We start from the raw sequence: 13,620 nt of genomic DNA, 5'->3' as shown, positions 1-13,620 counted from the left end.
GTTTGTAGATTTTTTGATGATGGCCATTCTGACAGGTGTGAGGTGATACCTCATTGTAGTTTTGATATGCATTTCTCTAATGATTAGTGATGTTGAACATCCTTTCATGTGTTGGCAATCTGTATATCTTCTTTGGAGAAACGTCTCTTTAGGTCTTCTGCCCATTTTTGGACTGGGTTGTTTGTTTTTTTGATATTGAGCTGCATGAGCTGCTTGTAAATTTTGGAGATTAATCCTTTGTCAGTTGCTTCGTTTGCAAATATTTTCTTCCATTCTGAGGGTTGTCTTTTCGTCTTGTTTATGGTTTCCTTTGCTGTGCAAAGCTTTTAAGTTTCATTAGGTCCCATTTGTTTACTTTTGGTAAACAAAATATAGGTCTTTAATCCATTTTGAGTTTATTTTTGTGTATGGTGTTAGGGAGTGTTCTAATTTCATTCTTTTACATGTAGCTGTCCAGTTTTCCCAGCACCACTTATTGAAGAGGCTGTCTTTTCTCCATTGTATATTCTTGGCTCCTTTATCGAAGATAAGGTGACCATGTGTGCATGGTTTTATCTCTGGGCTTTCTATCCTGTTCCATTGATCTATGTTTCTGTTTTTGTGCCAGTACCATATGGTCTTGATTACTGTAGCTTTGTAGTATAGTCTGAAGTCAGGGAGCCTGATTCCTCCAGCTCCGTTTTTCTTTCTCAAGATTCCTTTGGCTATTCGGGGTCTTTTGTGTTTCCATACAAATTGTGAAATTTTTTGTTCTAGTTCTGTGAAAAATTCCATTGGTAGTTTGATAGGAATTGCATTGAATCTGTAGATTGCTTTGGGTAGTAGAGTCATTTTCGCAATGTTGGTTCTTGCAATCCAAGAAGGTGGTATGTCTCTCCATCTGTTTGTATCATCTTTAATTTCTTTCATCAGTGTCTTATAGTTTTCTGCATACAGGTCTTTTGTCTCCTTAGGTAGGTTTATTCCTAGGTATTTTATTCTTTTTCTTGCAGTAGTAAATGAGAGTGTTTCCTTAATTTCTCTTTCAGATTTTTCATCATTAGTGTACAGGAATGCAAGAGATTTCTGTGTATTAATTTTGTATCTTGCTACTTTACCAAATTCATTGATTAGCTCTAGTAGTTTTCTGGTAGCATCTTTAGGATTCTCTATGTATAGTATCATGTCATCTACAAACAGTGACAGTTTTACTTCTTCTTTTGCAATTTGGATTCCTTTTATTTATTTTTCTTCTCTGATTGCTATGGCTAAAACTTCTAAAACTATGTTGAGTAATAGTGGTGAGAGTTGGCAACCTTGTCTTGTTCCTGATCTTAGAGGAAATGGTTTCAGTTTTTCACCATTGAGAACCATGTTGGCTGTGGGTTGCTTATATATGGCCTTTATTATGTTGAGGTAGATTCCCTCTATGCCTGCTTTCTGAAGAGTTTTTATATAAATGGGTGTTGGATTTTGTCGAAAGGTTTTTCTGCATCTATTAAGATGATCATATGGATTTTATCCTTCAATTTGTTAATGTAGTGTATCACATTGATTGTTTTTTGTATACTGAAGAACCCTTGCATTCCTGCAATAAACCCCACTTGATCATGTTGTATGAACCTTTTGATGTGCTGTTGGATTCTGTTTGCTAGTATTTTGTTGAGGATTTTTGCATCTATGTTCATCAGTGATATCGGCCTGTAGTTTTCTTTTTTTGTGACATCTTTGTCTGGTTTTGGTATCAAGGTGATGGTGGCCTCATAAAATGAGTTTGGGAGTGTCCCTCCCTCTGCTATATTTTGGAAGATTTTGAGAAGGATAAGTGTTAGCTCTTCTCTAAATGTTTGATGGAATTCACCTGTGAAACCATCTGGTCCTGGGCTTTTGTTTGTTGGAAGATTTTTAATCACAGTCTCAATTTCAGTGCTTGTAATTGGTCTGTTCATATTTTCTATTTCTTCCTGGTTCAGTAGGTTGTGCTTTTCTAAGAATTTGTCCATTTCTTCCAGGTTATCCATTTTATTGGCATATAGTTGCTTGTAGTAATCTCTCATGATCCTCTGTATTTCTGCAGTGTCAGTTGTTACTTCTTTTTCATTTCTAATTCTGTTGATTTGAGTCTTTTCCCTTTTTTTCTTGATGAGTCTGGCTAATGGTTTATCAATTTTGTTTATCTTCTCAAAGAACCAGGTTTTCGTTTTATTGATATTTGCTATTTTTTCCTTCATTTCTTTTTCATTTATTTCTGACCTGATATTTATGATTTCTTTCCTTCTGCTAACTTTGGGGATTTTTTGTTCTTTCTCTCATTGCTTTAGTGTAAGTTTAGGTTGTTTATTTGAGATTTTTCGTGTTTCTTCCGGTAGGATTGTATTGCTATAAACTTCCCTCTTTGAACTGCTGTTGCTGCATCCCGTAGGTTTTGGGTCATCATGTTTTCATTGTCATTTGTTTCTAGGTATTTTTTGATTTCCTCTTTAATTTCTTCAGTAATCTCGTGGTTATTTAGTAGCGTATTGTTTAGCCTCCATGTGTTTGTATTTTTTACAGTGTTTTTCCTCTAATTGATATCTAGTCTCATAGTGTTGTGGTCAGAAAAGTTACTTGATATGATTTCAATTTTCTTAAATTTACCAAGGCTTGATTTGTGACCCAAAATATGATCTATCCTGGAGAACGTTCCATGAGCACTCGAGAAGAAAGTGTATTCTGTTGTTTTTGGATGGAATGTCCTATAAATATCAATTAAGTCAATCTTGTTTAATGTGTCATTTAAAGCTTGCATTTCCTTATTTATTTTCGTTTCGGATGATCTGTCCATTGGTGAAGTGAGGTGTTAAAGTCCCCTACTATTATTGTGTTACTGTCAGTTTCCCCTCTTATGGCTGTTAGCATTTGCCTTATGTATTGAGGTGCTCCTATGTTTGGGGCGTAAATATTTACAATTTATTATATCTTCCTCTTGGATTGATCCCTTGATCATTATGTAGTGTCCTTTTATGTCTCTTGTAATAGTCTTTATTTTAAAGTCTATTTTGTGTGATATGAGAATTGCTACTCCAGCTTTCTTTTGATTTCCATTTGCATGGAATATCTTTTTCCATCCCCCCACTTTCAGTCTGTATGTGTCCCTAGGTCTGAAGTGGTTGTCCTGTAGACAGCATATATACGGGTCCTGTTTTTTAATCCATTCAGCCAGTCTATGTCTTTTGGTTGGAGCATTTAATCCACTTACATTTAAGGTAATTATTGATACGTATGTTCCTATTACCATTTTCTTAATTTTGGGGGTTTGTTTTTGTAGGTCTTTTCCTTCTCTTGTGTTTCCTGCTTAGAGAAGTTCCTTTAGCATTTGTTGTAAAACTGGTTTGGTGGTGCTGAATTCTCTTCACTTTTGCTTGTCTGTAAAGGTTTTAATTTCTCTGTCGAGTCTGAATGAGATTCTTGCTGGGCAGAGTAATCTTGCTTGTAGGTTTTTCCCTTTCATGACTTTAAATATATCCTGCCACTCCCTTCTGGCTTGCAGAGTTCCTGCTGAAAGATCAGCTGTTAACCTTATGGGCAATCCCATGTATATTATTTGTTGCTTTTCCCTTGCTGCTTTTAATATTTTTTCTTTGTATTTAATTTTTGGTAGTTTGATTAATATGTGTCTTGGCATGTTTCTCCTTGGATTTATCCTGTATGGGACTCTCTGTGCTTCCTGGGCTTGATTGACTGTTTCCTTTCCCATGTTAGGGGAGTTTTCAAATATAATCTCTTCAAATATTTTTCAGATCCTTTTTCTCTTCTTCTTCTGGGACCCCTATAATTCGAATGTTAGTGTGTTTAATGTTGTCCCCAAGGTCTCTGAGACTGTCTTCAATTCTTTTCGTTGTTCTTCTTTATTCTGCTCTGTGCTAGTTATTTACAGTATTTTATCTTCCAGGTCATTTATCTGTTCTTCTGCCCCAGTTATTCTGCTATTGATTCCTTCTAGAGAGTTTTTAATTTCATTTATTGTGTTGTTCATGATTGTTTGTTTGCTGTTTAGTTCTTCTAGGTCCTTGTTAAACCTATCTTGTATTTTCTCCATTCTATTTCCAAGATTTTGGATCATCTTTACTAACACTACTCTGAATTCTTTTTCAGGTAGACTGCCTATTTCCTCTTCATTTTTTGGCCTAGTGGGCTTTTGCCTTACTCCTTCATCTGCTGCATATTTCTCTGTCTTCTCATTTTTTTTAAGTTACTGTGTTTGGGGTCTCCTTTTCACAGGCTGTAGGTTCATACTTCCCATTGTTTTTGGTGTCTGCCCCCAGTGGGTGAGGTTGGTTCAGTGGCTTGTGGAGGGGACTGGTGCCTGTGTTCTGGTGGGTGGGGCTGAATCTTGTCTTTCTGGTGGGCAGGGCCACATCATGGTGTTTTTGGGTGTCCGTGAACTTAGTATGATTCTAGGCAGCCTCTCTGCTAATGGGTGCGGTTGTGTTCCTGTCTTGCTAGTTGTTTGGCAAGGGGCGTCCAGCACTGGAGTTTGCTGGCCATTGGGCAGAGCTGGGTCTTAGCGTTGAGGCGGAGATCTCTGGGAGAGCCCTTGCCGATTGATGTTACCTGGGGCCGGGAGGTCTCTGGTGGTCCAATATCCTGAACTCGGCTCTCCCACCTCAAAGGCTCAGGCCTGATACCTGGCCGGAGCACCAAGACACTGTCAGCCACACAGCCAGGTACATGGGTATTTTCTTGCCTTTTGGGAAGTCTGAGGTCTTCTGCCAGCATTTAGTGGGTGTTCTGTAGGAGTTGTTCCACGTGTAGATGTATTTTTGATGTATTTATGGGGAGGAAGGTGATGTCCACATCTTTTCCTCTGCCATCTTGAAGGTTCCCCCTTTGTTTCCTTTGTGCTTGGTCCAGTTTCACTTGCTCACAGGGTGCTGCATTTGAAGGCCTTGCACTTGTCACTTCAGACCAGAACTCCTCGTGCCAAATGGCTGCACCCAAACCTTCAGCCCCCTCAATGCATAGCTTGCAAAAAAAAAAAAAAAAAACCCACTAATTTTTAAACCCATAAGAGCACTGATAAAAATATATTTTTACGACTTACAATATATAAGTATTTTTTTCTTATTGGAAGTATGTCCTCAACCTTTTTTGGCCTAACTTATAATAACTTTTTATTTAATACATTTTAAGTGATTTTAAAAAAACTTTTTAAAATCAGTCAGTAGGAATTTATTGTGGCTACTATGTGGTCCAGCACCATGTGTATCATCTAGAAAGAAAATAGAAAAAGCTAATTGCAATTAACAGTTATTAATTGAACATTTGTTAGTAAGTTCTGTGGTATGTTATTAATGCCTAACATTGGAGAAAATAATTAGATCATGTACATTAATGTCTTCCTTTTTAATTAGAGTTTATTTTATGGGGCTAAAGATATTTGTCTCGCTTAATGATCAAGCAAAGCAATAGGGTAAAAAAATCACCTTTGCAGTTTCTTTGTGCAGTGTTTCTGTGTTATATCTTTACTTTCTACTGGGTAAATGCTGCCTCAGAATTTGCTACCTGGTCATAAAGAGTCTAAACATAGGCATAAAATTTGTGCTTGTATATCCTCATGCTGACAAATTCCACATATAAGCTGTTGAATTTTGGAGATGATATGGTAATTGCTACCTCACCAGAGACTAAATAGAAACCCTTATCTGAAAAGTACAGTAAATCATATTTTGATGTAAGTAACTCTTACTATAGTCAGATCTCTAATTACTGCCTGCCAGTATGCCTACATGCAGAGAAAATTTTTATCTAGGTCAGTATAAATTATTATTAGTAGGCAATAAAATTCCAACTCAACAACTACCACCACACAACAAAACAAAAATAGAAAAGAAACCAAAAATAAAAAGAAGAAATAAGAAAAAAATAGCTTATACCTCAAAATTCAAGCTTAGATAAACTAAGATTTTTTTTTTTTTAAGAAAATCTCCCTAACTTGTGTGCACCAAGAAATGGAGACCAATTAAAAATATATGGTTTGGCTAATTATACTTTCAGTAAAAGAAACATTATGCAAATGGATATCCTGAATTTAAAACCAAGCGCTTCATGCCGTACTACATTCCTGGGAACACTGACCATGGATTCTGAGAATGCCAAAAAAATAATTTGGCATCTCCACAGTCTGAGGCTGACACTCAGACTTGCCACTCAGACAGAGCTGTGGGATCTTGTCTGGTCACTTCATTTTCTCTAAGCCTGATTTTACCCAGTTACAGGGCGTGGTAATAAATAATGAAATGTGCTAACTCCTTCAGAAGACTGCATATTCGGATCAGTGGACAATTATCATAATCATAGTAGCTTACACTTAACATACTGTTTCTGATGTGTTAACGTATTTAATCCTCACAACAATCTTATGAAGCAGGTTGTGTTATGAGGTTCAGTTTTCAGATGAGAAAATTGAGTTTCTGGAAGGTAAAGTAACTTGCCTAAGATATTCAAATATCAAGTAGCAGAGTTGGGTTTAGACCTGTGGTTATCTGGCTTCAGAACTGTAGAAATTAATTTATAAAATATGAAGATTTATGCAAAGCCCCATTATTTTCTTATTGAATAAGTTCATAGCAATTGTGATGTTGACCAGAATGATATCAACCACCAAAAATCCATTCCTTCCATTAGTTAAAGAACACTAGAGACATGAGAGGATTACAGAAAGATGCTACAGCCGCCCTTCAGTACTCTCGTGGCAGTAATCAAATGACAGGAAAAAGAAAATCTGTGTTCTAGGTCATCTGATTCCTTGAACAATTTTGCAAACATTGAAAATTTGACAAAACCAAAACTCAAATTGCCCCAGAAATTTTTATCCATTTATTCTTTAAAGTATCTGTATTTCTAGGAAACTAAAATCTCCACTCGTCTAATTGAACTTGTCAAAATGTTTCTAAGGGCTATGTGCTATTGTAGAATATTTATGATGATTCTTTGAGAAAATAAAGTGTTTTGACTAGAGGAAAAAACTGAAATAACGTGAGTTGCTTTAAATACCATTTTACAGAAGGTCTATTTGTTTGCAACTTGATCTCACATATCAAATTAGTTACATTTCATTCCTTAGCTGTTTATGCTATTAACAATGACCATAATTTATTGAATACTAATCACGTGCTAGGACCCATATTAAGAGTAACTGTAATATTCTCAAGCCTCTGGCTTGGATTATTCTCTGGTTCCCAAGCCTTGCAGCTGACCTTTACTTCCTTAATTAGCTAAGACTCTTTCAGCTATACGTGTGAAGAATCTAATGAAAATTGGTGTTAGCTAAATAGAAAATTTAATGGTTCCTATAAATGAAAAGGCCAGTGGTATATCAAATCAGGTCAGCTGGCTCTAGGGACTCTGAGAATCTCTGAGAATCTAATCTTATCTTTTTTCCCTCTCATCTCTTTATTCTGTTTTCTTATGTATTGTTTTTGTTCATTGTTTATTGCATAGTCTCTCTTTCAGTAACTTTTGGCTTACATTCTAACAGCTTTTCAACCATCACAGGAAAGATTGTTTCTATTTTTAGTAATTTTAGCAAAGGTCTATATGGTTGTTTCCTTTTTGACCTGGTTTGAGAGAGAACGTTTTGCCTCATTCTGTGACTTGCAGGTGAGACTGACCACTGCATGACACAGTCGTGGACAAAAAAAAAGCCCTTCCTGTCCCGATTCACAGTAATGGCTCACTTACAAGATCATCTCCCAAGCCAGGTCAATGAGAAACAATCTGGGGTCATTACTGAAACTACAGGAGAACAGAATAAATACTTACTGACAAGTTCAAAAGCTGTTAGAATATCACTTGGTATGTATGAAACACTTGGGCTATACATACACTAAAAAAAGTCATTATTCATCTGAAATTCAAATTTAACTGCATGTTCTGTATTTTATTTGTTAAATATGGCAACCTTACTCAAGACATTATTTGCCTATATGATAAATTAATATTTTCAAATATGTTAATATGCATGTCCTAAAGGGGCACTCATAAATAAAATGATAATAAACTAATGAGCCAAACAATACATGGCAAGAGTGGCATTTTCTGTGTGCCAGGAATTATTCAGAACTCTTTTCATGCAGTAGCTCATGTAATCTTCTAAAAACCCTATGAAGTAAATAATTTTATCATCTTTATTTTACAGAGAAAGAAATTTGGGCACAGAGAAGTTAAATAACTTGTTGAATATGAAACAACCACCAAGGATGGAGACAGTATTCAGCCAAGGTATGTGGCTTCAGAGAGTTCTTACAGGTAATCCCTGTAATCCTTTCGATAGTGTCATCTCTATTGCATTCCGGGGCGATTAACAAAGCTACTCCGGTGAACACCAAACTTCATATACATACATATACATATATTCATTCTTTTTCAGATTCTTTTCTCATATAAGTTATCACAGAATATTGAGTAGAGTTCCCTGTGCTATACCGTAGGTCCTTGTTGGTTATCTATCTTATATATTGTAGTGTGTGTATGCTAATCCCAAACTCCCCCATGTTTCCCCTTTGGTAACTAAGTTTCTTTTCGATATCTGTAAGTCTGTTTCTGTTTTGTAAATTAGTACATGTGTCTCATTTTTTAAAATTAGATTCCACATATGAGTGATATCATATGACATTTGTCTTTCTCTGTGTGACTTACTTCCCTTACTATGGTAATCTCTAAGTCCATCCATGTTGCAGCAAATGGCATTATTTCATTCTTTGTTATGGTGGAGTAGTATTCCATTGTCTATATGTACCACATCTTCTTTATCCATTCCACTGTCGATGGACATTTAGGTTGCTTCCATGACCTGGCTGTTATAAATAATGCTGCAGTGAACATTGGGGTGCATGTATCTTTTCAAATTGTGGTTATCTCTGAATATATGCCTGGGAGTGGGATTGCTGGATCATATGGTCATTCTATCCTTAGTTTTTTAAGGAACCTCTTTACTGTTCTCCATAGTGGTTGTACCAATTTACATTCCCGCCAACAGTGTAGAAGGGTTCCCTTTTCTCCACACCCTCTCTAGCATTTATTGTTTGCAGACATTTTAATGATGGCCATTCTGACCAGTGTGAGGTGATACCTCATTGTAGTTTTGATTTGCATTTCATTAATAATTAGCGATGTTGAGCATCTTTTCATGTGCTTTTTGGCCATCTGTATGTCATCTTTGGAGAAATGTCTGTTTAGATTTTCTGCCCATTTTTGGATTTGGTTGTTTGATATTTTTTTGATATTGAGCGGCATGAGCTGTTTGTTTTGGAAATTAATCCCTTGTTGGTTGCATCATTTGCAAATATTTTCTCCCATTCTGTGGATTGTCTTTTCATTTTGTTTATGGTTTCCTTTGCTGTGCAGAGCTTCTAAGTTTAATTAGGTCCCATTTGTTTATTTTTGTTTTTATTTTCATTACTCTAGGAGGTGGATCCAAAACGATTTTGCTGCAATTTATGTCAAAGAGTGTTCTGCCTATGTTTTCCTCTAAGAGTTTTATAGTGTCCAGTCTTGCATTTAGGTCTTTGATCCATTTTGAGTTTATTTTTGTGTATGGTGTTAGGGAGTCTTCTAATTTCATTCTTTTACATGTAGCTGTCCAGTTTTCCCAGCACCACTTATTGAAGAGGCTGTCTTTTCTCCATTGTTTATTCTTGCCTCCTTTATCAAAGATAAGGTGACCATAGGTGTGTGGGTTTATTTCTGGACTTTCTATATTGTCCCATTGATCTATATATATGTTTTTGTGCCAGTACCATACTGTTTGGTTACTGTAGTTTTGTAATATAATTTGAAGTCAAGGAGCCTGATTCCTCCAGATCCGTTTTTCTTTCTCAGTATTGCTTTATGTGTTTGGAATCTTTTGTGTTTCCATACAAATTAAAATTTTTTTTTGTTTTAGTTCTATGACAAATGCCATTGGTAATTTGATAGGGATTGCGTTGAATCTGTAGATTGCGTTGGGTAGTGTAGTCATTTTGACAATATTGATTCTCCCAATCTAAGACCATGGCATATCTTTCCATCTGTTTGTGTCATCTTTGATTTCTTTCATCAGTGTCTTATAGTTTTCAGAGCACAGGTCTTTTGTCTCCTTAGGTAGGTTTATACCTGGGTATTTTATTCTCTTTGATGCGATGGTAAATGAGATTGTTTTCTTAATTTCTCTTTCTGATCTTTCATTGTTAGTGTATAGGAATGGAAGGGATTTCTCTGTGTTAATTTTGTAATTTTGTATTTAGATTTCTCTGTATTAAATTTACCAAATTCATTGATGAATTCTAGTAATTTTCTGGTAGCATCTTTAGGATATTCTCAGTATAGTATCTTGTCATCTGCAAACAGTGACAGTTTTACTTCTTCTTTTCCAGTTTGGATTTCTTTTATTTCTTTTCCTTGTCTGATTGCTGTGGCTAAAACTTTCAAAACTATGTTGAATAATAGTGGTGAGAATGGGCAACCTTGTCTTGTTTCTAATCTTAGAGGAAATGCTTTCAGCTTTTCACCATTGAGAATGATGTTAGCTGTGGGTTTGTAATATATGGCCTTTATTTTGTTCACTTAAGTTCCCTCTATTCCCTCTTTCTGGAGAGTTTTTTAATCATAAATGGGTGTTGAATTTTGTCAAAAGCTTTTTCTGCATCTACTGAGACAATCATATGGTTTTTATTCTTCTGTTTGTTAATGTGGTGTATCACACTGATTGATTTGTGGGTATTGAAGAATCCTTGCATCCCTGGGATAAATCCCACTTCCTCATGCTATATGATCGTTTTAATGTATTGTTGGATTTGATTTACTAGTATTTTGTTGAAGATTTCTGCATCTATGTTCATCAGTGATATTGACCTGTAATTTTCTTTTTTTATGGTATCTTTGTCTGGTTTTGGTATCAGGGTGATGGTGGCCTCATAGAATGAGCTTGCGAGTGTTCCTTCTTCTGCAATTCTTTTGGAAGACTTTGAGGATGGGTGTTAGCTCTTCTTTAAATGTTTAATAGAATTCGCCTGTGAAGCCATCTGGTCCTGGACTTTTGTTTGTTGGAAGTTTTTTAATGACTGTTTCAATTTCAGTACATGCGATTGGTCTGTTAATACTTTCTGTTTCTTCCTGGTTCAGTCTTGGAAGGTTATACCTTTCTAAGAATGTGTCCATTTCTTTTAGGTTGTCCATTTTATTGGCATAGAGTTGCTTGTAGTAGTCTCTTGTGATCCTTTGTATTTCTGTGGTGTCAGTTGTAACTTCTCCCTTTTCATTTCTTATTTTACTGATTTGAGTCCTCTCCCTTTTTTTCTTGACGAGTTTGGCTAAAGGTTTATCAATTTTGTTTATCTTCTCAAAGAACCACATTTTATTTTTATTGATCTTTGCTGTCATTTTCTTCATCTCTGTTTCATTTATTTCTACTCCGATCTTTATCATTTCTTTCCTTCTACAAACTTTGTTTTTTGTTTGTTCTCTTTTTTCTAGTTGTATTCGGTGTAAGGTTAGGTTGTTTATTTGAGATGTTTCTTGTTTCCTGAAGTAAGACTGTATTCCAATAAACTTTCCTCGTAGAACTGCTTTTGCTGCGTCCCATAGGTTTTGGATTGTCATGTTTTCATTGTCATTTGTCTCTAGGTATTTTTTGATTTCTTCAGTGAACTATTGGTTGTTTACTAGCATATTGTTTAGGCTCCACGTTTGTGTGTTTTACAGGTTTTTTCTCCCTGTAATTGATTTCTAATCTCATAGCATTGTGGTTGGAAAAGATGTTTGATATGATTTCAGTTTTCTTAAATTTACCGAGACTTGTTTTTTGGCCAAAAATGTGATCTATCTTGAAGAATGTTCCATGTGGACTTGAGAAGAAAGTGTATTCTACTGTTTATGGATAGAATGTTCTATAATTATCAATTAAGTCCATCTGTTCTAATGTGTCATTTAAGGCATGCATTTCCTTATTGATTTTCTGTCTGGATGATCTGTCCATTGAGGAAAGTGGAGTGTTAAAGTCCCCACTATTATTGTGTTACTGTCAACTTCTCCTTTTATGGCTGTTAGCATTTGCCTTATATATTGAGGTCCTCCCATGTTGGGTGCATATATATTTACAATTGTTACATCTTCTTCTTGGATTGACTCCCTATTCATTATGTAGTGTCCTTCTTTGTCGCTTGTAACAGTCTTTATTTTAAAGTCTACCAAGTGCAGTATTATCAATAAATTAACGAGACCCATTTGCCTATTAACACAAAATCCAGTATCTCTCCCATTCCCAAGTAATGCCCTAAACAAGGAAATCTAACTTCACCTGTAGAGAACTTGTCTTACCAAGTGCCACAACACTTGTTTCTTGTTGCTGCCCTGTAACTTTAGAAGATCGTTCCTTAATACTGGGTTAGATCATGTTTTATAGTATTATATAGCCACTTATTGTGGCCCTGCATTCATGCACAGAACTCAGTGCTTCTACAAGAGAAGAATTCAGATGAGCCATTGGTTCTCCGTGCTCAGGGTCTCAAACTTCAAAGTCTTAATCTAAATATTTTTCTGCACCCTGGGGAAAACCATGATCTCCAGAACCACTCTCCACTGTATGGACCAGAATAGCCATAAGCCTTCTAATTCACTCAGGAAGGAAGAGAAGAAAACTTAAATTAAAATCTAGCAATCCTTTTTGGTTGGTCATCCTAATACATAAATTAGACTTTCTACCCATCACTCTCCAAAATCTAAATGTTCTATAAATATTGCAGGTGAGAACATGTGTAAGTAAACTTCATTATAACAACTCAGTTCCAATTCTGTTCTCTCAGAAGAACATATTTTACAAATGCTGCTGCTGCAGCTCAGTGGTCAACAGAATTACAGTTAGAAGTTTTAAACTGGATTCATTTTTAAATTTTCTAACAGAAGGTTGACATTTTTTTGACTGCTTAAATACTGCTAAAATATGCATAACCTCCTGGCTGATTTCCTACATGTCTACTAAAAGGGAAGTCATTTTATTATTGAAAGTATCTGATTAAAACATGGTGGTCTAGGTGGTCTTTTATGGTCAATTTAGATGCCAAATCCATATATGTATATGTATATCTATATCTATATATCTATGTAAAACCAAAGGTACCTTTTTAATCCATTCTGAAAAAAGTATCAGTACTATTTAGCAAAAGAATTTGCTGAAGAAAAATTAACTTACTGAAATGCATTATATATCTTCAATTTCCCAACTGTCTTCTTAAAATACCAATGTTACAATACCTTCCCAACACAAAGAGTCACCATAATTTTATGAAAAAGACATTTTTGTAACAAACATGTTTACCTGGTAAACAGAAGGTATTTATGCTTGCCAAGATAGGCAGAGTTTTCAAATACATTTGCAGCCAGCCACTTGCCACTGGTCCTGCCAGAGGAGCAAGTGAGACAGACACAGTGCTGTGCCTCATTGTCATTCATTCTCTTCCTTCCTTAGCACCTCAGCTAGCTCCTGGGTAAGGTAGGACTTGTCTCAGGATGGAACAGCTTGGCTTTTTCTTCACAAAAACGCCAGGGTAGGGAGCTGAGTTGATACAGAAATAAATGGAAGAAAAACCTATAAGGATGTAGTTTCTTAAAGTGCATCTTAGACCC

General features: G+C 35.7%; 1 pseudogene; it reads left to right on the top strand.

The window, feature by feature from the left end:
* LOC132371299 (protein ILRUN-like) overlaps nucleotides 1-13,620 on the top strand; it is a 362,845-nt pseudogene that overhangs the window by 224,020 nt on the left and 125,205 nt on the right.

This window comes from Balaenoptera ricei, chromosome 9 (assembly GCF_028023285.1).
Source record: "Balaenoptera ricei isolate mBalRic1 chromosome 9, mBalRic1.hap2, whole genome shotgun sequence".
In the NCBI taxonomy this organism is placed as follows: Eukaryota; Metazoa; Chordata; class Mammalia; order Artiodactyla; family Balaenopteridae; genus Balaenoptera; species Balaenoptera ricei.
The sequence above is the reverse complement of the archived record's forward strand: the minus strand, read 5'-3'. Positions and strand labels throughout refer to the sequence as shown.